The sequence below is a fragment of the Hordeum vulgare genome, chromosome 1H (assembly GCF_904849725.1).
Source record: "Hordeum vulgare subsp. vulgare chromosome 1H, MorexV3_pseudomolecules_assembly, whole genome shotgun sequence".
Taxonomy (NCBI): domain Eukaryota; kingdom Viridiplantae; phylum Streptophyta; class Magnoliopsida; order Poales; family Poaceae; genus Hordeum; species Hordeum vulgare.
Window position 1 is genome coordinate 183,222,162 of NC_058518.1, and position 25,227 is coordinate 183,247,388.

Consider the following 25,227-nt stretch of genomic DNA (forward strand, 5'->3'; position numbering starts at 1 on the left):
CTCCAAAAGTCCATCGGCATGGAGTTTCTTCATGCGCTTTACACCAATATGACCTAAGCGGCAGTGCCATAAAAATATGGCGCTATCATTGTTAACTCTAACTCTTTTGGTCTCAATGTTATGTATGTGTGTATCACTATCAAGATTCAATATGAACAATCCTCTCACATTGGGTGCATGACGATAAAAGATGTTACTCATAGAAATAGAACAACCATTATTCTCTGACTTAAAAGAGTAACCGTCTCGCAATAAACAAGATCCAGATATAATATTCATACTCAACGCAGGCACTAAATAACAATGATTGAAGTTCATAACTAATCCTGATGGTAACTGAAGTGAAACTGTGCCGACGGTGATTGCATCAACCTTGGAACCATTTCCTACGCGCATCGTCACTTCATCTTTCGCCAACCTTCGTCTATTCCGCAGTTCCTGTTTCGAGTTGCAAATATGAGCAACAGAACCGGTATCGAATACCCAGGCACTACTACGAGAGCCGGTTAAGTACACATCAATAACATGTATATCAAATATACTTGATTTTTCTTTGGTCGCCTTCTTTTCAGCCAGATACTTGGGGCAATTACGCTTCAAGTGACCCATACCCTTGCAATAGTAACACTGTGTTTCAGGCTTAGGTCCAGCTTTGGGTTTCTTCGTCGGATTGGAAACAGGCTTGCCGCTCTTCTTTGAATTACCCTTCTTGCGTTTGTCGTTTCTCTTGAAACTAGTGGTCTTATTCACCATCAACACTTGATGCACTTTACGGAGTTCAAACTCTGCGACTTTCAGCATCGCAAACAACTCGCCGGGTGACTTGTTCATCCCTTGCATGTTGTAGTTCAACACAAAGCCTTTATAGCTTGGCGGCAGTGATTGAAGGATTCTGTCAGTGATAGCCTCTTGCGGGATTTCAATCCCCAGCTCAGCTAGATGGTTCGAGTACCCAGACATTTTGAGCACATGTTCACTGACAGACAAGTTTTCCTCCATCTTGCAAGCATAGAATTTATCGGAGGCCTCATACCTCTCGATCCGGGCGTTCTTCTGAAAGATGAACTTCAACTCCTGGAACATCTCAAATGCTCCATGACGCTCAAAGCGACGTTGAAGTCCCGGTTCTAAGCCATACAAGACTGCACATTGAACTACTAAGTAGTCCTCCTTACGTGCTAACCAAGCGTTCTTAACATCCTGGTTAGCCGTAGCGGGTGGTTCATCTCCTAGCGCAGCATTAAGGACATAATCCTTCTTCCCAGCTCGTAAGATTAGCTTAAGATTATGAGCCCAGTCTACAAAGTTGCTTCCATCATCTTTCAACTTAGCTTTCTCTAGGAACGTATTAAAATTCAGGGTGACTGTCGCGTGAGCCGTGATCTACAACACAAATATATTCAAAGTGGACTTAGACTATGTTCAAGATAATTAGAGTTTAACTTAATCAAATTACTCGCTAAACTCCCACTCAAAAAGTACATCTCTCTAGTTATTTGAGTGCTTCATGATCCATTTACACTAGCTCAAGTCCGATCATCACGTGAGTTGAGTATAGTTTCAGTGGTAAGCATCCCCATGCTAATCATATCATCTATATGATTCATGATCGACCTTTCGGTCTCATGTGTTCCGAGGCCATGTCTGCACATGCTAGGCTCGTCAAGCTTAACCCGAGTGTTCCGCGTGTGCAACTGTTTTGCACCCGTTGTGTGGGAACGTTGAGTCTATCACACCCGATCATCACGTGGTGTCTTGAAATGACGAACTGTAGCAACGGTGCACAGTCGAGGAGAACACAATTTCGTCTTGAAATTTTAGTGAGAGATCACCTCATAATGCTACCGTCGTTCTAAGAAAAATAAGGTGCATAAAAGGATTAACATCACATGCAGTTCATAAGTGACATGATATGGCCATCATCACGTGCTCCTTGATCTCCATCACCAAAGCACCGACACGATCTTCTTGTCACCGGCGCCACACCATGATCTCCATCAACGTGTCGCCATCGGGGTTGTCGTGCTACTCATGCTATTACTACTAAAGCTACATCCTAGCAAAACAGTAAACGCATCTGCAAAACAGTAAAGACAACCCTATGGCTCTTGCCGGTTGCCGTACCATCGACGTGCAAGTCGATATTATCTATTACAACATGATCATCTCATACATCCAATATATCACATCACATCGTTGGCCATATCACATCACAAGCATACCCTACAAAAACAAGTTAGACGTCCTCTAATTTTGTTGTTGCATGTTTTAGGTGGTGACCATGGGTATGTAGTAGGATCGCATCTTACTTACGCAAACACCACAATGGAGATATATGAATTGCTATTTAACCTCATCCAAGGACCTCCTCGGTCAAATCCGATTCAACTAAAGTTGGAGAAACTGACACTTGCCAGTCATCTTTGAGCAACGGGGTTACTCGTAGCGATGAAACCAGTCTCTTGTAAGCGTACGAGTAATGTCGGTCCAAGCCGCTTCAATCCAACAATACCGCGGAATCAAGAAAAGACTAAGGAGGGCAGCAAAACGCACATCACCGCCCACAAAAACTTTTGTGTTCTACTTGAGAAGACATCTATGCAAGAACCTAGCTCATGATGCCACTGTTGGGGAACGTCGCATGGGAAACAAAAAATTTCCTACGCGCACAAAGACCTATCATGGTGATGTCCATCTATGAGAGGGGATATTCGATCTACGTACCCTTGTAGACCGCACAGCAGAAGCGTTAGTGAATGCGGTTGATGTAATGGAACGTCCTCACGTCCCTCGATCCGCCCCGCGAACCGTCCCGCGATCAGTCCCACGATCTAGTGCCGAACGGACGGCACCTCCGCTTCAGCACACGTACAGCTCGACGATGATCTCGGCCTTCTTGATCCAGCAAGAGAGACGGAGAGGTAGATGAGTTCTTCGGTAGCGTGACGGCGCTCCGGAGGTTGGTGGTGATCTTATCTCAGCAGGGCTCCACCCGAGCTCCGCAAAAACGCGATCTACAAGTAAAACCGTGGAGATATGTGGTCGGGCAGCTGTGGCAAAGTTGTCTCAAATCAGCCCTAAAACCTCCGTATATATAGGGGGAAGAGGGGGAGCCTTGCCTTGGGGTCCAAGGACTCCCAAGGGGTTCGGCCGAGCAAAGGGGGGCAACCCTGCCCTTCCAAACCGAAGGAGGAGTCCTTCCCCCTTTTCCCACCTCCTCTTTTTTTTCTTTTCTCCTTGATTTTCTTCCTATGGCGCATAGGGCCTTCTTGGGCTGTCCCACCAGCCCACTAAGGGCTGGTGCGCCACCCCCAAGGCCTATGGGCTTCCCCGGGGTGGGTTGCCCCCCCCCCCCGGTGAACACCCAGAACCCATTCGTCATTCCCGGTACATTCCTTGTAACTCCGAAAACCTTCCGGTAATAAAATGAGGTCATCCTATATATCAATCTTCGTTTCCGGACCATTTCGGAAACCCTCGTGACGTCCGTGATCTCATCCGAGACTCCGAACAACATTCGGCAACCAACCATATCACTCAAATACGCATAAAACAACGTCGAACCTTAAGTGTGCAGACCTTGCGGGTTCGAGAACTATGCAGACATGACCCGAGAGACTCCTCGGTCAATATCCAATAGGGGGACCTGGATGCCCATATTGGATCCTACATATTCTATGAAGATCTTATCGTTTGAACCTCAGTGCCAAGGATTCATATAATCCCGTATGTCATTCCCTTTGTCCTTCGGTATGTTACTTGCCCGAGATTCGATCGTCAGTATCCGCATACCTATTTCAATCTCGTTTACCGGCAAGTCTCTTTACTCGTTCCGTAATACAAGATCCCACAACTTACACTAAGTCACATTGCTTGCAAGGCTTGTGTGTGATGTTGTATTACCGAGTGGGCCCCGAGATACCTCTCCGTCACACGGAGTGACAATTCCCAGTCTCGATCCATACTAACTCAACGAACACCTTTGGAGATACCTGTAGAGCATCTTTATAGTCACCCAGTTACGTTGCAACGTTTGATACACACAAAGTATTCCTCCGGTGTCAGTGAGTTATATGATCTCATGGTCATAGGAACAAATACTTGACACGCAGAAAACAGTAGCAACAAAATGACACGATCAACATGCTACGTCTATTAGTTTGGGTCTAGTCCATCACGTGATTCTCCTAATGACGTGATCCAGTTATCAAGCAACAACACCTTGTTCATAATCAAAAGACCCTGACTATCTTTGATCAACTGGCTAGCCAACTAGAGGCTTTCTAGGGACAGTGTTTTGTCTTTGTATTTAAACATGTATATAAGTCTTCATTCAACACAATTATAGCATGGATAATAAACGATTATCTTGATACAGGAATTATAATAATAACTATATTTATTATTGCATCTAGGGCATAATTCCAACACTGGCCTCACCAGCCCACTAAGGGCTGGGGCGCCACCCTAGGACTATTGGGATCACTCCCATGTGTGTGGGGCCCTCCCGGTGAAAACCCAAAACCCATTCATCACTCCCGGTACACTGTCGGTAATGCCCGAAATCTTTCCAGTGACCAAATGAAACCATCCTATATATCAATCTTCATTTCCGGACCATTTTGGAAACCCTCGCGGTGTCTGTGATATCATCCGGGACTCTGAACAACCTTCAGTCACCAACACCTATAACTCAACTATACTGAAACATCACCGAATCTTAAGTGTGCACACCCTGGGGGTTTGAGAACTATGCAGACATGACCTGAGACACTCCTCGGTTACTATCCAATAGTGGGACCTGGATGTCCATATTGGATCCTACATATTCTACAAAGATCTTATCGGTTGAACCTCTGTGCCAAGGATTCATATAATCCCGTATAACATTCCCTTTGTCCTTCTGTATGTTACTTGCCCGAGATTTGATCGTCGGTATCTCTATACCTATTTCAAGCTCGTTACCGGCAAGTCTCTTTACTCATTCCATAATACAAGATCCCGTGACTAACACTTGAGTCACATTGCTTACAAGGCTTATATGTGATGTTGTATTACCAAGTGGGCCCCGAGATACCTCTCCGTCACACGGAGTGACAAATCCCAGTCTGGATCCATGCTAACTCAACGGACACCTTCGGAGATACCTGTAGAGCACCTTTATAGTCACCCAGTAACATTGTGATGTTTGATACACACAAGGTATTCCTCCGGTGTCAGTGAGTTACATGATCTCATGGTCATAGGAATGAATACTTGACACACAGGAAACAATAACAACAAAATGACACGATCACATGCTACGTTCATAGTTTGGGTCTTGTCCGTCACATCATTCTCCTAATGATGTGATCGAGTTATCAAGTGACAACACTTGCATATGGTCAGAAAACCTTAACCACCCTTGATCAACTGGCTAGCCAACTAGAGGCTTACTAGGGACATTGTTTTGTCTATATATCCACACATGTACCTATGCTTTCATTCAATACAATTATAGCATGGATAATAAACAATTATCTTGAAACAGGAAATATAATAATAACAATTTTATGATTTCCTCTAGGGCATATTTACAACAGTCTCCCACTTGCACTAGAGTCAATAATCTAGTCTCACATCGCTATGCGATTTACATTGGTATGAATCTAACACCCATACAGTTCTGGTGTTGATCATGCTTCGCTCATGGAAGAGGTTTAGTCAGCGGATCTGCAACATTCAGATCCGTGTGCACTTTGCAAATATTTACTCCTCTCGTTCAACGTAGTCACGGATGAGTTTGAAGCATCGTTTGATGTGTTTGGTCTTCTTGTGAAACCTTGGTTCCTTTGCTAAAGCAATGGCACTAGTGTTTTCATAGAGGAGAGTTATATGATTTAGTGTGCTTGGCACAACCCCAAGATCCGTCATGAACTGCTTCATCCAAACACCCTCCTTAGTTGCCTCCGAGGTAGCCATGTACTCCGCTTCACATGTAGAATCTGCTACAACGCTTTGCTTGGAACTGCACCACCTTACTGCACCCTCATTAATAATAAATACGTATCCGATTTGAGACTTAGAGTCATCCGGATCAGTGTCAAAGCTTGCATCGACGTAACCCTATACGACGAGCTCTTCGTCACCTCCATAAACGAGAAACATTTCTTTAGTCCTTTTCAGGTACTTCAAAATATTCTTGATCGCCGTCCAGTGATCCACTCCTGGATTACTTTGAAAACTGCCTTCCATACTTATGGCCAGGCTGACGTCCTGTCTTGTGCACAGCATTGCAAACATGATAGACCCTGTGGATGAAGCATAGGGGACGGTACTCATCTTTTCTCTATCTTCCGCAGTTACTAGACACTGAGTCTTACTCAACTTTATACCTTGTAACACTGGCAAGAACACCTCTTGGACTGCTCCATTTTGAACTTCTTCAAAACTTTATCAAGGCATGTGCTTTGTGAAAGTCGTATTAGGCGCCTCGATCTATCCCTATAGATCTTAATGCCTAATATGTAAGCAGCTTCTCCTAGGTCCTTCATTGAAAAACATTTGTTCAAGTGATCTTTTATGCTCTCTAAAAACTCCACATTGTTTCCAATCAGCAATATGTCATCCACATATAATATTAGAAACGCCACAGAGCTCCCACTCACTTTCTTGTAAATACAAGATTCTCCAACAACTTGTATAAACCCAAATGCTTTGATCACCTCATCAAATCGCTTATTCCAACTCCGAGATGCTTGCACCAGTCCATAAAAGGATCACTCGAGCTTGCATACTTTGTTAGCATTCTTTGGATCGACAAAATCTTCGGGTTGCATCATATACAACTCTTCTTTAAGAAAACCGTTAAGGAACGCCGTTTTGACATCCATCTGCCAGATTTCATAATCGAAAAATGCAGCTATTGCTAACATGATTCAGACGGACTTAAGCATCGCTACCGGTGAGAATGTCTCATCGTAGTCAACTCGTTGAACTTGTGAAAAACCCTTTGCCACAAGTCGAGCTTTATAAACGGTCACATTACCGTGTGCGGTCTTCTTCTTCTTAAAGATCCATTTGTTCTGAATAGCCTTGCGACCTTCAGGTAATACTTCCAAAGTCCACACTTTGTTTTCATACATATATCCTATCTCGGACTTCATGGCCTCCAACCATTTGTTGGAATCCGGGCCCACCATTGCTTCTTCATAATTCACTGGTTCATTGTTGTTTAACAACATGGCAGATAAGACAGGGTTACCATACCACTCAGGAGCAGTACGTGATCTTGTCGACCTACGAGGTCCGATAGTAATTTGATCCGAAGTTCATGAGCACCATCATTAGCTTCCTCCTCAACCGGTGTTGCTTCGACAGAGGTTTCCCCCTGCCCTGCGCCACCATCTAGAGGGACCAGAGGTTCCACAACCTCATCAAGTTCTATCTTCCTCCCACTCAATTCTTTCGAGAGAAACTCCTTCTCAAGAAAAGCTCCGTTCTTAGCAACAAGCAATTTGCCCTCGGATCTAAGATAGAAGGTGTACCCAACTGTCTCCTTTGGGTAACCTATGAAGACACACTTCTATGCTTTGGGTTCCAGCTTTTCAGGATGAAGCTTTTTGACATAAGCATCGCATCCCCAAACTTTCAGAAACGACAACTTTGGCCTCTTGCCAAGCCATAGCTCATATGGTGTCGTCTCAACGGATATTGACGGTGCCCTATTTAAAGTGAATGCAGTTGTCTCTAATGCATAACCCCAAAATGATAATGACAAATCGGTAAGAGACATCATAGATCGCACGTATCTAACAATGTACGATTACGACGTTCGGACACACCATTACGTTGTGGTGTTCCAGGCGATGTCAATTGTGAAACGATTCCACATTGTCTTAAGTGAGCACCAAACTCGAAACTCAGATATTCACCCCCTCGATCACATCGTAGGAACTTGATCTTTTTGTTACGATGATTTTCAACTTCACTCTGAAATTGCTTGAACTTCTCAAATGTTTCAGACTTGTGCTTCATCAAGTAGATATATACATACCTACTCAAATCATCAGTGAAGGTGAGAAAATAACGATATCCGCCGCGTGCCTCCACACTCATTGGACCGCACACATCAGTATGTATGATCTCCAACAAGTCACTTGCATGCTCCACTGTTCCGGAGAATGGACTCTTAGTCATCTTGCCCATGAGGCATGGTTCACACGTGTCACGTGATTCAAAATCAAGTGACTCCAAAAGCCCATCGGTATGGAGTTTCTTCATGCGTTGTACTCCAATATTACCTAAGCGACAGTGTCACAAAAACGTGGCACTATCATTTTTGACTCTACATCTTTTGGTATCAATGTTATGTATATGTGTGTTATCACAATCAAGATTCAATATGAACAATCCCCTCACATTGGGTGCATGACCATAAAAGATATTACTCATAAAAATAGAACACCCATTATTCTCTGACTTAAATGAGTAATCGTCTCGCAAAGAACAAGATCTAGATATAATGTTTACGCTTAACGCATGCACTAAATAATAGTTATTTAAGTTCATAACTAATCCTGATGGTAATTGAAGTGAGACTGTGCCGACGGTGATTGCATCAACCTTGGAATCATTTCCCACGCGCATCGTCACTTCATCCTTCGCCAACCTTCGTTTATTTCGCAGTTCCTGCTTCGAGTTGCAAATATGAGCAACAGGACTGGTATAAAATACACAGGCACTACTACGAGAGTTGGTTAGGTACACATCAATAACATATATATCACATATACCTGGCTTTACATTGGCCGCCTTCTTATCAGCCAAATACTTGGGGCAGTTGCGCTTCGAGTGACCCATCCCCTTGCAATAATAGCACACTGTTTCCGGCTTAGGTCCAGCCTTGGGTTTCTTCGTCGGATTGGCAACAGTTTTGCCGCTCTTCTTGGATTTACCCTTCTTGCCTTTGCTGTTTCTCTTGAAACCAGTGGTCTTATTGACCATCAACACTTGATGCTCTTTCCGGAGTTCTCACTCTGCGACTTTCAACATCGTGAATAACTCGTCGGGTGACTTGTTCATCCCTTGCATGTTATAGTTCAACAAAAAGATCTTATAGCTAGGTGGCAGTGATTGAAGAATTCTGTCAGTGAAGGCTCTTGTGGGATTTCAATCCCCATCTCAGCTAGATGGTTTGACTACCCAGACATTTTGAGCGCATGTTCACTGACACACGAATTCTCCTCCATCTTACAAGCATAGAATTTATTGGAGGTCTAATGCCTCTCGATCCGGGCGTTCTTCTGAAAGATAAACTTCAACTCCTCGAACATCTCATATGCTCCATGACGCTCAAAGCACCGTTGAAGTCCTGGTTCCAAGTGATACAAGACTGCACATTGAACTACTGAGTAGTCCTCCTTACGTGATTGCCAAGCGTTCAAAACATCTTGGTCGGACATAGTGGGTGGTTCATCTCCTAGCGTAGCATCAAGGATATAATTATTTTTCCCAGCTTGTAGGATGAGCCTAAGATTACGAGCCCACTCTACAAAGTTGCTACCATCATCTTTCAACTTAGCTTTCTCTAGGAACGTATTGCAATTCAGGGTTGCTACTGCGTGAGCCATTGATCTACAACCTAAAATGTTGCAAAGTGGACTTAGACTCAAGATAATTAGAGTTTAACTAATCAAATTACTAATAAACTCCCACTCAAATAGACATCCCTCTAGTTACTTGACTGCGGCATGATCCAAATTCACTAACTCAAATCCGATCATCACGTGAGTTGAGTGTAGTTTCAGTGGTAAGCATCTCTATGCTAATCATATCAACTATACAATTCATGCTCGACCTTTCGGTCTCTCGTGTTCCGAGGCCATGTCTGCACATGCTGGGCCCGTCAAGTTTAACCCGAGTGTTTCGCGTGTGCAACAGTTTTGCACCCATTGTATGTGAACGTTGAGTCTATCACACCCGATCATCACGTGGTGTCTCGAAACGATAAACTGTCGCAACGGTGCACAGTCGGGGAGAACACAATTTTATCTTGAAATTTTAGTGAGGGATCACAATATAATGCTACCGTCGTTCTAAGAAAGATAAGGTGCATAAAAGGATTAACATCACATGCAATTCATAAGTGACATGATATGGCCATGATCTTGTGCTTCTTGATCTCCATCACCAAAGCACTGGCATGATCTTCTCGTCACCGGCGCCACACCATGATCTCCATCATCGTGCCGCCATCGAGGTTGTCGTGCTATCTATGCTATTACTACTAAAGCTACAACATAGCAATATAGTAAACACATCTGCAAACACAAACGTTAGTTTAAAGACAACCCTATGGCTCCTGTCGGTTTTCGTAGCATCGACGTGCAAGTCGATATTAACTATTACAACATGATCATCTCATACATCCAATATATCATGTCATGTCTTTGGCCATATCACATCACAAGCATACCCTGCTAAAACAAGTTAGACGCCCTCTAATATGTTGTTGCATGTTTTACATGGTTGCTATGGGTATCTAGTATGACCGCATCTTACTTATGCAAAAACCACAACGGAGATGTGCAAATTGCTATTTAACCTCTCTCTAAGGACCGCCTCGATCAAATCCAATTCAACAAAAGTTGAAGAAATCGACACCCGCCAGTCATCTTTATGCAACGAGTTGCAGGTTGGTTGATGAAACCGGTCTCTCGTAAGCGTACAAGTAATGTTGGTCCGGGCCGCTTCAATCCAACAATACCGTCGAATCGAGAAAAGACTAAGGGGGCAGAAAATCGAACATCAACACCGACAAAAACTTTTGTGTTCTACTCGAGATTACATCTACGCATGAACCTAGCTCATGATGCCACTGTTGGGGAACGTTGCATGGGAAACAAAATTTTTCCTACGCACATTGTGGGGACCCTGACTTATGAGTCGAGATCACCGAATGAATGTGCTCAGTGATCCCAGACGTCAATGCTCACCGAACACACAGATACTGAATATGAAGAGTCTTACATCCAGGTACCGAATTATTACATCGAGTGACCGAATGGTCAAGTTCACAAGGTAGGGCCTATAAGGTCAAATCACACTCATAGAACTAGTAGCGGAAATCTTAGGGCTAAGCGGGTGCCCATGCCATCAGCCTACACCAACAGGCATTCTGAATGGGAAGCGTCCTAGTTCGCACGGGCGTCTCCGAAGACGTACTCATCTCCATACTCCGGTCCTTCTATGTCTGGTCAATAATATAACCAGTGGCAAGCCAATGACTAATTCCGAATGTACTCTCAAACATCACATGATATGAACAATGCAAGTGAAGGATAACAATAACATGCTTCTTTGGTGGATATCTTGGTGGTAAATAAACATGATCATAGGTATGCATCATAAGTAAAACTACTTTTGAAGAACAGGTTAGAGATATCAAGATATATGTTACGGGCTGAACCATCCGGGTTCACCCTATATGCCAAGTCAGCAAACTTGGTCATATCAATTCTTTCATATTAACACCATTTAACACATATGCACACACACTTGGTTTATGCAGAAACGACTGGACGTAGTTTAAGAAGGATTACCCAACTTTCCTTGACCATGGACACAGCTATTCCAATAGTTTTACACTCTACAGAGGTAGTACGCTGTACCCGATCAATGCCTTGCCCCTGACGATACTAGAGAAAGAGGTCCACTCGATTGGTACCCAACCCACATGTTGTACGTCTTACGAGCACCAACTCTGGAAAGTATCAACCATGCGGGGACCAACGGTGTGCCTGGAACACGTAAAAACGGCATAGTCGCCCTACGTGGCACGACCCCATCACGAGAGTGACCACACATCACTCCCGCCACTAGTAATGTGGCTCTTTGCTTGTATTGACCTGAGTAATCAACACAACCCTATCTCGTAAGGGGTAGCGTGGTCGTACATTGGGACGGTCGACACATCATAAATCTAATCCCATTTCCTAAACCATACTCACACAAATACTCGGTGCACCACTTAACCAAAAGTGGCCACCTAACTCATCATCACCCTCGGGCATTAGTGGCACCCGACGAGGTTTTCATAAACCTTTGATTTATACCGACAACATGCTCATGCTACTGCCATTCTAGCTTTAATTGTCAACATGATATTAGTGTGACCCTCATAGGTGGTAGGATCAAGCTCAATGCATGTGCTACGAAGGAGCCATCGGTAACATCATTTCACTGATTTACCGGCATTTGTGATTATATGCAGCGGAATATTTGCTACACTTAGCATGCATTATAACATATGCTCAGTCATGGTCAAACGGCTGCTTGCCTTGGTCAGTTAGGTATCCGGCGTCTTCGAGGTCTTTCGTCGGATAAAATAAGAAGTAGCTCACTCCAAAAAAACCATCACAAAGTCATTTTAAAAAATGTTGGTTATTACTGATAAATCTAGGTTGTTATTTAAAAAATATTTGCTTCTGTTTCTAATGAAGAAATATTTTTAAAATCAACTTAACACAAGCAAAACTATTCCAAATTAATCCTCTTTATTATTATAAAACAGAATAGTTGCTGCAAAAATTCAACCAGTGGTTTTATTAAATACTACACATTTTTAGAAGAATAACATTGGAAAAATTATATTTTTACACTGGTTAAATATTTTTGTAAAAATAATTGAAAATCAAGTTTATAAATAAAAGAAAAAGGGCTACAGCCCCTCCCCTGGCTTGGTCTGGGACTAGGCCGGATCAAAGGCCAGCCAGCTAGCCTGCCCAGGCGCACGCGTCGTCAGGTTTGAACCTGACGCGCACTGCCCTTGCGGTCAACGACTGCGGGCAGCAAGGGAGAGAGAGATGGGCCATCGACAGGTGGGGCACACCTATCGGGGTCATTTCCTACCTCTGGCCAGAGAGGAGGAGGAGCACGCCGACATGGCTACCGACGTCCTCGGGCTCCAACAAACACGGAAATGGGTCCGGCTCGTTGTCGCCTACCTGATGGTGGTCGAGATAACGACGGAGAGGCTCAGGTTCACTCGCGATGAGGAAGCCACGACAGAGGAGTTTCGGGCGAAGGTGGAGGGGATAGCTAGGGGCATAGATTAGCTTGGGAAAGATGGGGGAAAGATCCGTGGTGTCACGGGGAGTGGTTTTGGTGGGCAGAGGGACGCATGAGCTGACGTGTAGCCGGAGATCGACCGGACCTCCGAGTCGGAGGGGCCTTGGTCGATCTCGAGCACTGGGGCTCTGGTGGCTTGCTGGGGTGGCTACGGAGGTGCTAGAGGTGGCTGTGATGAGGTTTGAGGGGTGCTGGAGCGAGGGGGAGGGCTATATATAGGCCTGTGACGGTGAGCCAATTCGGGAGTGCTGGTGACTCACCGTGGCGCGCATGGGGGTGCAGAGAGGAGCTGGGGTCGAGACCACGGTCTCAGGACGTGGTTTTGGACTGCCAGAACCTACTGGGGGAAGGGAGAGAGAGGGGAGACGAGCACCAGTGGCCGCACATGTCTGGCTGGTTCCGGTGCACACGGGCACGCGTCGCACCAGCTCTTAGTCCGGGAGAGGAGGGGCCCTGATGATTGCCTAATGCAGAGGGGCTGTCGGGGAAGAGGTTGGAGACCTCGGGGGAGGCTGGAACTGGCCAAGAGCGTCGACCCCACCTTGGTGTTCTCTGCAGCGTGCCCAAAGCGCAGTTTTGGCATGGACGGCATGCTGGCGCGCTCTGGGGTGCTTTGGACGTGTCTAGCATGTCCTGGGCACTGGCTGGGATGAGGTTAGCTGTTGAGGTCCCGTGGGAGCTTCCACTAGTCAAGGGAGACAAGAGAAACAGGTGCTGTCAGCCTTGAGTTGAAGCTTAGACTGGGGATTTTTTTTCATTTCTACTTTGAACCACACAGGGGCCAGTTGAATGGGGCTGGGCATTGATACTGGCCTCCTAATCTGAGAGTTTGGGGAAAAGGGTTGGGGTTTAGCTAAGGTTAGGGGGCTTTTACTCATTTGTCAGAAGGTGCTAGACAGTGGTTTGGGGTGGTTGCACCCCACCACTCGTTCTGCAACTTAACAAGATTGGGTTTAGTGCTAAAACAAGGGCTTTCACCAAGTTTGGGCTCCATTGGACAAGTTTAGCTTTGTAAACTTGAAAACTTCGACAAATGAACACATATGTTCCTTCCAAAGAGAGTGTGGGCAAATTAAGTCCCACAAATCCCATTTTTCGTATGGAACCCTCATTTGAGGTATTAGGCATTCCTGCAAAGTTTCAACTCTATTGGACAAACTTTGCTATGTAGAGTTTCTCTAACTTCAATCTGGACAGAAGGGGTTTTGCAGTTATTTGGTGTCCTTAATCACCTTGGATCAAGGTGAAACTTCGTATGGGCACCAAATATGGCTTAGGGATACCACTAGAATTTTCTAGGATTTTATTGAGAATATTTCCTTTGCAAATATTCCAAAAGGTCAAAACAGACAGAAATGGTTTTCAGGGTCTTAATAAAATAATAATATTATAAATAGGGGTTAAAAATCTTATGTATGGAAAATATATGTCCTTGTGATCATCTCCAAATTTAATCAGATTTTTCTAAGGTAGAAAAGTATTTTGCATATAGAAATACCATTTCTGACCTCAGAAATGCACATGCAAATAAATTAGGAAAATAATTCACAAAATAATTATTTGTGGTTTTTGGTGCACTAAAATGGTGCTAGAATCAGATCACCAACTTTGGGTGAGAACACTCCTTGCCATCAAGGGCATGTAGTGCAACTCAAAGCAGGGTTTTACTTTAACCAGAAATAAGAAATGGGTTTTGAAAATAATTTGATCTTGTGAAATGTGGTTTTTTTATCATCACATGATCAAGCATACAAGAATAAAATGACAATCATGGCACTCACAACATTAGTTTTGAAAAAGTTTTAATAAACTCAGATTTTTGAATTACAGAGAAAGTGGTAGTGAAAACAGGGTGTCACAGACCTATCCCCCTTACAAGAATCTCGTCCCCGAGATTCCTAAGCTAGGTGCTTAAAATGTACGGAAACTTAGTTCGGAGATAGTCTTCACGCTCCCATGTTGCTTCTGCTTCGGTGTGGTTGCTCCACTCAACCTTGAAATACTTGATGGTGTGGCTTCTGGTGCAACGCTCTGCTTCACCCAAGATGCGGATCGACTTCTCGCGGTAGGTGAGATCTAGGTGAAGGTCGATGGCCTGATGGTCAATGTCCTTGTAAAGATCGGAACGATTTGGCACTTGAAGACACTTCCGGAGTTGTGACACGTGGAAGACGTTGTGCACACTCGAAATTTCCGGAGGTAGCTCCAACTGGTAAGCAACTTCTCCATGCCTTGCCGTGATCTTACAAGGTCCAATGAACCATGGAGCAAGTTTCCCTTTAATGCGGAAATGCTTGGTTCCCTTGAGAGGTGTGACACGGAGGTACACCTGGTCTTCAAGAGTTAACTCCACATCCCTGAAGTGAGAATCCGCATAGCTCTTTTGTCGCGACTTGGCTGCTTTTAGGTTTTCTCGGACAACCGCACCTTGCAAAACTTCCGGCCCGAAAATCAACCCTGCACCGGTTTTGGACCAATTGAGCGGGGTGCGACACTTTCGTCCGTACAACACTTCAAATGGGGCCATCTCGAGACTGGACTAGTAGCTGTTGTTGTATGACAACTCAGCGAACAGCAGACAGTCTTCCCATTTGGCACCATGTGCCAAGACACAAGTGCGGAGCATATCTTCGAGTATCTGGTTTACTCTTTCCGTTTGTCCGCCCGTTTGTGGGTGGAAAGAGGTGCTGAAAGAGAGTTTGGTTCTGAGGGCTTCTTGGAACTTCTTCCAGAATCTTGAGGTGAACTGCGTGCCTCGGTCAGATACAATGTCCTTGGGAACTCCATGAAGGCTCACAATACGCTCAATATAGAGACTAGCCAACTTGTCGCCCCCATATGTGGTGCTGACCGGAATGAAATGAGATACCTTAGTCAGGTGATCGACAATGACCCATATAGAGTCACGGCCTCTACTAGACCTTGGTAAGCCGGTAACGAAATCCATGCCTACTTTGTCCCACTTCCACTCTGGCACTTGGAGAGGTTGTAGCTTTTTTTCTCCGAGATCTTGATACATTTTCGTACCACCGGGATGAATAGAGTAGGGTGTATCATGTGCTTCCTACAAGATCAATTCCTTGAGTTCTGCGTTGTTGGGTACGCACAAACGTTCCCCAAACCACACTACTCCTTGTTCATCCACTGAGAATTCTGGGGCCTTGCCTTCTTGAATCTTCTTCTTGATGCCTTCAATGCTCTTGTGCCCCTTCTAGGCCTCCTTGATATCATCAACTAGCGTTGGTTTGACTTCGAGGTTAGCTAGGAATCCTGATTCCACTAGCTCCAACCCGAAGTTCTCCATTTCTTCATATAAGGCGGGTAGCCTTTCCTTGAGCATGATGTTCAAGGTGATGGTCTTCCTGCTTAAGGCATCACCCACCACATTGGCCTTACCAGGGTGATATTGAATGCTGAGGTCGTAATCCTTGATTAACTCCAACCATCTTCGTTGCCTCATATTCAATTCCCTTTGAGTGAAGATATACTTCAGACTTTTGTGGTCGGTGTATATTTCACATCGCTTCCCCAGAAGATAGTGTCGCCATGTCTTTAGAGCATGCACTATGGCTGCTAACTCAAGATCATGCGTGGCATAATTCTCTTCATGTGGACGCAACTGTCGTGACAGATACGCCACAACTCTGTCGTCTTGCATTAGGACTCCACCGAGCCCGGTTCTAGAGGCATCACAGTATATCACAAACTTCTTGGTGATATCTGGAGTAGCTAATACCGGGGCGGTAGTTAACCTCTTCTTCAGTTCTTGGAAGCTTGCTTCACACTCCGGTGTCCATTCGAACTTCTTGCCTTTCTTCAAGAGCTGAGTCATGGGTCGAGCGATGCGGGAGAATAGTTCTACAAACTTGCGGTAGTATCCCGCGAGCAGGAGGAAGCTCTTGACTTCCTTCACATCAATTGGCGACTCCCAGTTGGTTACCGTAGCAATCTTGGAGGGATCAACTGCCAATCCACTTGCTGTCATGGTATGACCCAAGAATCGAAATTCATTCAGCCAGAATTGGCATTTGCTGAATTTGGCATAAAGTTGGTGCTCTCGAAGCTTTTCCAACAATAACCTCAAGTGTTGCTCATGTTCTTCTTCGGACTTGGAAAATATTAATATGTCATCAATAAATACGACGACAAACTTGTCCAGGTATTCCATGAATACCTTGTTCATGAGGTACATGAAGTAAGCTGGGGCATTACTCAACCCGAAAGACATGACAATGCATTCGTATAGACCGTACCGGGTCACGAACGCGGTCTTGGGTATGTCTTCAAGTCGGATCTTCAGTTGGTAATATCCAGATCGGAGATCGATCTTGGAAAATACCGTAACTCCATTTAACTAGTCAAACAAGTCTTCAATCTTAGGGAGTGGATACTTGTTCTGCATCGTGACCTCATTGAGAGAATGGTAATCAATGCAGAGTCTGATAGTTCCATCCTTCTTGGACACGAACATAATAGGTGATCCCCAAGGTGATGCACTCGTACAAATGAACCATTTCCCAAGTTGCTCATCCAGCTGCTTCTTCAGCTCCGCTAGCTCTTTGGATCCCATCCTGTAGGGCTTCTTATAGATAGGCTTTGGTCCGGGCATGAGCTCAATGATGAACTCGATGTCTCAGTCGGGAGGCATCCCTGGTAGCTCATCAGGAAAGACGTCCGGGTACTCACAGACTATTGGCACTCGATCGAGCTCTTGTCCTGACAAGCTGTTAACCTGCAGTACTTGATTGGTTACTGGCTCAAAGACATACTTGATTTTGACCCCTTGGTTGCTTGTCATGGTAATAGCCCTATTGGTACAGTCCAAGATGCTCTAATGTTTGGCCAACCAATCCATGTCGAGAATTACTTCTAGGACTTGCGACTTAATGACAACGAGGTCTGCTGAGAAGCTTATCCCATTGATAACAATCCCGACTTGCCTACATCCTAGGTTGGTACTTAACACTGCTCCCGGGGTTTGAATTGCCATTTGCCCGTTAAGCAGAGTAGGCTTTAGACCACATTTTTCGGCGAATCTTTGTGTAACAAAAGAATGCGAAGCACCACAATCAAACAATATTGTTGATGGGGTGGAGTTGACGAGGAACGTACCCAGAATGCAGTCCGGGTCTTCTTGTGCCTCTTCTATGGAGATATGATTGATCCGCCCCCTGCTGTGATACTGCTGGTTGCGGGGAGCTTGGTTCCTACCTGGTGCTCCTTGGCCTTGGTTTGGCACATTGGGGCGCGGTGCGTCGGGCTTCTTGTTGGGACACTGCCTGGAATAGTTCCCTGTCTGTCCACATCCAAAACAGGTAACTTGTGCTGGAAGGTTGGTCTTGACTCCAGTGTTTTTCAGCGGGTTGAATGTTGGCTTGGTGTTGACATGCTGCTGAGGCTGGTAATTCTGGCAAAATGTTGGAGACTTGTACTGTTGCTATTGCTAGTTGGGTCTTGCTGGAGGTGACTGCTATGGGCGTGGCTTCGGGTTGCTAGGTCCTCCACTACCCATCAGCTTGCCCTTACGGGTGTCATCCATTGCACGACACCTATCCTCCAACATAAGGTCCTTCTTAACCAGATCGCTGAAGGTCCGGCATTCACATACAACCAGATGATACTAGAGTGATTGTTGCAGTCCTTCCATAAAGCGTTCCACTTTGGCGGCCTCAGTGTTGACATCTTCTGGTGCATATCTTGATAGGAGGTTGAACTTATGCAAATACTCCTTGATGGATCCACTGCCTTGCTTTAAGGCTCGGAATTCCAGCTTCTTAATGGTCACCATTCCAGGAGGAATCTGAGCAACGCGGAATCCTTCTTTGAACATAGCCCAGGTGATGACTTGCACTGCTCGCATGATCTGAAATCCATTCCACCAAGCTCTGGCGGTGCCTCAGAGATAGTGAGAAGCATAGAGGACTTTCTCACGATCATCACTGCATTTGACCAACGCGAGGAGGTCTTCGATAGTACGGATCCAGTCATCGGCATCCAATGGTTCAGTCGTCTCCATGCATATGTGTGGCGTAGTTCGCATGAACTCAGAGAGAGTAGAGCGACCATTGCCATTCCCGTTCTGCGGTGGGGTATTCACCAAGACTTGAGCCAACTGCTGAATAGCGACATTATTGGCTTGATGTTCCCCTCGGAAGCTTGAAGGAATTGAGCCATAGTCAATCTTTTAGGAGGAGGCGATGGTGGTGGAACATCATCTTGCTGTTCGTGGTGATCTCCAGCTTGAGCTTCCCCTCCGGTTCCCTTATGCTGACCTAAAGAGGCAGAGCCGGGGTTGCCGAAGGTGCTCGTGCGAGTTGCAATCACCATCCTGTGAGGGGTGTAGACAGGTCAATTTCCCGAACTGGTCGGAATTGTCAGGGGGATAACCCCGGGGTAGGCTCATCGAGCCTACTCCTTTGTCTTCAACCAAGAAGGAACAACAAGAACCATTCTGCAAATCCCAAGTCCCCCTGGCCGGCTAGGAAGTACCTGTCGGCTGGGGGCGAGACGACCAACTCTCTGGCCGGCCAGGAAGCACCTGCCGGCTAGAGGCAAGACGGCTACCTCCCGCTGGCCGTCTAGGCTAAGCCAGCCGGCTAGGGGTGAGGCGGCCGTGCCCAGGCCGGCTAGTCAAGCGACAAGCCGGCTAGGGAGCTCAAGTCACATCAGGCTGTAGTTCATGACGAGACCCTACGGTTAAAGGTGGCTACACGTCAGCAAAGGTACTGGATTGGGGTGCACGGCAGGTACAGCATCGGCGGCCATGCCGCTGACCTCCTCCGGCTCCGATCCATCACCCTGCACAGTGTCGGCCCGTCAAACTCCCACTCCATTACTACACTCGGCGTGGGAACAGTGGAGACGACCGTACTGTCTGCCCATGACGATTCTCGCTGGATATAAAACCCCTCGACCCCCCTCCATGCAGAGGGTCGGTCAACTCAGCATACACACACACCACATAGGAGAGCCATACGCGAGCCGGCAGCTCCTTCTTACTCCTCCGCAATACAGCTCCAGGAGCAGTTTGTAGTCCCATTCATACATCATACACTCCGGCAGGATTAGGGGTGTTATCTCTACGGAGAGCCCTGAACCTGGGTACATCATGCATTCCATGCTTGTACCATCCTCGTTCCCAGCACCCTCGGTGCCACTTTGGTTCCCACCATGTTTAGCCTACCCATGGCTTACGTTGTGAGTAAACACCGACAGGAATCATAAGGGATGATGCTCTAGTAAAAAGGGGGTCTCGTGCTGTGCTAGTGTGAAATTTTTGAGCCAATGGTTTTTTTTGGAAAAACTAATGCATTAGATTAAAACAAGTGATGTAGTCGCTCACAAGCTGCCTATGGCAGAATGCGACTTACATCCAAACATCCTTACACAACACTCATGGTTTGCATGAACCGATACATGAACTCCTACGCTTGGGGAGGAAACTCCTAATTTCCTACGTCGTAATCCTAAGCGGCGGACTGGTCGGTCTCATAGGTGGGTTTTGCAGGATCTTTGTATTCATCTTCATCTTCATCGGCACTTCCCTCATTCAGAGAGGTGGGAGAAGGAAGCGGTCCATCACGGCGTCTCTTGGTTGGTGATGCAGCGAAGAGTTCAGCGTACTCTTCCGCAGTCAGGCGGCGACTCTGTATAGGAGTGGCCTGAAGCGGTGGTATTCCTCCTTGGAAAGCAATACCTCATCGTCCTTCGGGTGCTTCTTCCTTCTTCACCTTGTGGTTCTTCATCTTTTCCATGCAGAGTAGATCCTTGACTTGATGCAGTTCTTGGCGAATCTTTGTTGACTCCTTGATTAAAAGGTGCGTCAAAGTGTCGGAGGAGAGGCTGAAGTAGGTTTGAAACCTTAGTGGCATCCCGTCCTCGGAAGATGGGTTGAGTGTCCAACTCCCGTCTATCCCATCCTTAACAAAAGGTAGGTGACGAGTAGCTGGCTCGTTAGCCATCTCGGGAAGGATATCGCGTAGATGCACGAGCGCCTCTCGTGCGGCTATCTCCACTGCCAGCATCAGATCCTCCATCTGTGGTCCTTCAAATAACCAGCTAGTCGGGGAGTCATTAGCCTTCACTATCACATCCACGTGATACTCCTTGGTGTCGGCGTTGAGCCAGTGCTCGTGGTAGAGGAAGATGGGTGTGCGGCTTACTTGGCACTTCTCGAGGCTATCACCCAAAAGTAGGGGAAAGCCCGTTTCCAGAAGCATCTCAGGTACGGCGGCCATCTACAAGATGTAGGGGAGAAGGTTAGAAAGTTTTTAGTGGGTGCAGAATCTCACGTTAATGACTAAGTGCACTAGTCGTCTTGGCTATCGTCCATGCTACCTAAGGCTTCCTATAGACAGGATGGCTCTGATACCAGCTCTGTGGGGACCCCGACTTATGAGTCGAGATCGTCGAAAGAACATGCTCAGTGATCCGAGAGATCAATGCTCACCAAACACACAGATACTGAATATTAATAGTCTTACATCCAAGGACCGAATTATTACATCACGTGACCGAATGGTCAAGTTCACAAGGTAGGGCCTATAGGGCCAAATCAACTGATACAACTAGTAGCGGAAATCTTAGGGCTAAGCGGGTGCCCATGCCATCAGCCTACACCAACATGCATTCTGACTGGGAAGCGTCCTAGTTCGCACGGGCGTCTCCGAAGACGTACTCATCTCAAAACTCCTGTCCTTCCATGTCTGGTCAATAACATAACCAGTGGCAAGCCAATGGGTACTTTTGAATGTACTCGCAAACAGCCCATGATATGAACAATGCAAGTGATGGATAACAATAACATGCTTCTTTGGTGGATATCTTGCTGGTAAATAAACATGATCATAGGTATGCATCATAAGTAAAACTACTTTCGAAGAACATGTTACATATGTAAATATATCTGTTACGGGCTGAACCATCCGGGTTCACCCTATATGCCAAGTCACCAAACTTGGTCATATCAATTCTTTCATATTAACACCATTTCACACATACACACACACACTTGGTTTATGCGGAAACAACTGGACGTAGTTTTAGCTGGATTACCCAACTGTCCTTGACCGTGGACACGACTATTCGAATAGTTTTACACTCTGCACAGGTAGTACGCTGGACCCACGAGATCCAGGACACTTCTGTGTCATCCACGACTCGCGATATATAACATACCCGAGGTAACTACCCGATCAATGCCTTTCCCCTAAGGATACAAGACAAAGAGGTCAACTCGATTGGTACCCATCCCACATGTTGTACGTCTTAAGGGCACTAACTCTGGACAATATCAACCATGCGGGGACCAACGGTGTGCGTGGAACACATAAAAACGGCATAGTCGCCCTACCTGGCACGACCCCATCACGAGAGTGACCACACATCACTCCCGCCACAAGTAATGTGGCTCTTTGCTAGCACCGACCAGAGAAATCAACATAACCCCGTCCCATAAGGGGTAACATGGTCGTACATGTAAGGTGGGGACGGTCGACACATCATAAATCTAATCCCATTTCCGAAACCATACTGACACAAATACCCGGTGCACCACTTCACCAAAAGTGGCCACCTAACTCATCATCACCCTCGGGCTTTAGTGGCACCCGACGGGGTTTTCATAAACTTTGATTTATACCGACAACATGCTCATGCTACTGCCATTCTAGCTTTACTTGTCAACATGATATTAGCGTGACCTTCATAAGTGGTAGGATCAAGCTCAATGCATGTGCTCCGGAGGAGCCATCGGTAACACCACTTCAATGATTTACTGGCACTTATGATTATATGCAACAGAATATTTGCTACACTTAGCATGCATTATAACATATGCCCAGTCATGGTCAAAGGTTGTTTGCCTTGGTCAGCTAGGTATCCGGGGTCTTTGAGGTCTTCCGCTCCGACTCCTTCGTGACACGGGTTTTCTATCGTCGTAAAAAGATAAAATAGGAAGTAGCTCACTCCAAAACAAATCACAAAGTCATTTTAAAAATGTTGGTTATTACTGATAAATCTAGGTTGTTATTTAAAAAAATATTTGCTTCTGTTTCTAATGAAGAAATATTTTTAAAATCAACTTAACAGAAGCAAAACTATTCCAAATTAATCCTCTTTATTATTATAAAATAGAAGAGTTGCTGAAAAAATTCAACCAGTGGTTTTATTAAATACTACACATTTTTAGAAGAATAACAGTGGGAAAAAATATATTTTTACACTGGTTAAAACTTTTTATAAAAATCATTGAAAATCAACTTTTAAAATAAAAGAAAAAGGGCTACAGCCCCTGGCCTCGCTTGGCCTGGGACTGGGCCGGCCCAAAGGCCATCCAGCTAGCCTGCCCAGGCGCGCGCGTTGTCATGGTTGAACCTGACGTGCGGGACCCTGCGGTCAGCGACCGCGGGCAGCGAGGAAGAGAGAGATGGGCCACCGATAGGTGGGGCACACTTGTCAGGGTCGTCTCCTACCTCTGGCCAGAGAGGAGGAGGAGCACGTCGGCGTGGCTACCGACGTCCTCGGGCCCGAGCGAAGACAGAAAAGGGTCCGGCTCGTTGTCGGCTACCTGATGGTGGTCGTGACAACTACGGAGAGGCTCAGGTTCACCGACGACGAGGAAGCCGCGGTGGAGGAGCTTCGGGCGAAGGTCGAGGGGGTAGCTAGGGGTACAGATTAGCTTGGGAAAGATGGGAGAAAGATCCGTGGTGTCACGGGGAGTGGTTTGGTGGGCAGAGGGACGCACGAGACGATGTGTTGCCGGAGATCGACCGGAGCTCCGAGGCGGAGGGGCCTCGGTCGATCTCGAGCACCGGGGCTCTGCTGGCTTGCTGGGGTGTCTAGGGAGGTGCGAGAGGTGCCTGTGATGAGGTTTTAGGGGTGCTGGAGTGAGGGGGAGGGCTATATATAGGCCCGCGACGGTGAGCTGATTCGGGAGCGCCGGTGACTCACAGTGGCGTGCATGGGGGTGCAGAGAGGAGCTGGGGTCGAAACCACGGTCTCAGGACGTGGTTTTGGAGTGCCACAACCTACTACGGGGAGGGGGGAGAGAGGGGAGACGAGCACCTTTGGCCGCGCATCTCTGGCTGGTTCTAGTGCGCGCGGGCACATGTCGCACCAGCTCTTAGCGCGGGAGAGGAGGGCACCTGATGGTCGCCTGATGCAGAGGGGTTATCAAGGAAGAGGTTGGACACCTCGGGGGAGGTTGGAGCTGGCCGAGAGCGTCGCCCCCACCTTGGTGTTCTCTAAAGCGCACCCAGAGCGCAGTTTTGGCATGCCACGGCATGCTGGCTCGCTCTGTTGTGCTTTGGACGTGTCTAGCATATCCTGGGCACTGGCTGGGATGAGGCTAGCCCTTGAGGTCCCGTGGGAGCTTCGGCTGGTCATGGGAGACAAGAGAAACAGGTGCTGTCAGCCTTGAGCTGAAGCTTAGAATGGGTATTTTGTCATTTCTACTTTGAACCACAGAGGGGCTAGTTGACTGGGGCTGGGCATTGATACTGGCCACCTAATCGGAGAGTTTGGAGAAAAGGGTTGGGGTTTAGCTAAGGTTAGGGGGGCTTTTACCCATATGCGAGAAGGTGCTCGACAATGGTTTGGGGTAGTTGCACCCCACCACTGGTTCTGCAACTTAACATGATTGGGTTTGGTGCTAAAACAAGGGGTTTCACCAAGTTTGAGCTCCATTGGACAAGTTTAGCTTTGTAAACTTGAAAACTTCACCAAATGACCAGATTTGAGGTATTAGGCACTCCTGCAAAGTTTTAACTCCATTGGACAAACTTTTCTATGTAGAGTTGCTCTAACTTCAATCTGGATAGAAGGGGTTTTGCAGTTATTTGGTGTCCTTAATCACCTTGGATCAAGGTGAAACTTTGCATGGACACCAAATATGGCTTAGGGATACCACTGGAATTTTCTATGATTTTATTGAGAATAGTTCCTTTGGAAATATTTCAAAAGGTCAAAACAAACAAAAATGGTTTTCAGGGTCTTACTCAAACAATAATAATATAAATAGGGGTTAAAAATCTTATGTATGGAAAATATATGTCCTTCTCATCATCTCCAAATTTAATCAGTTTTTTCTAAGGCCGGAAAGTATTTTTCCATATAGGA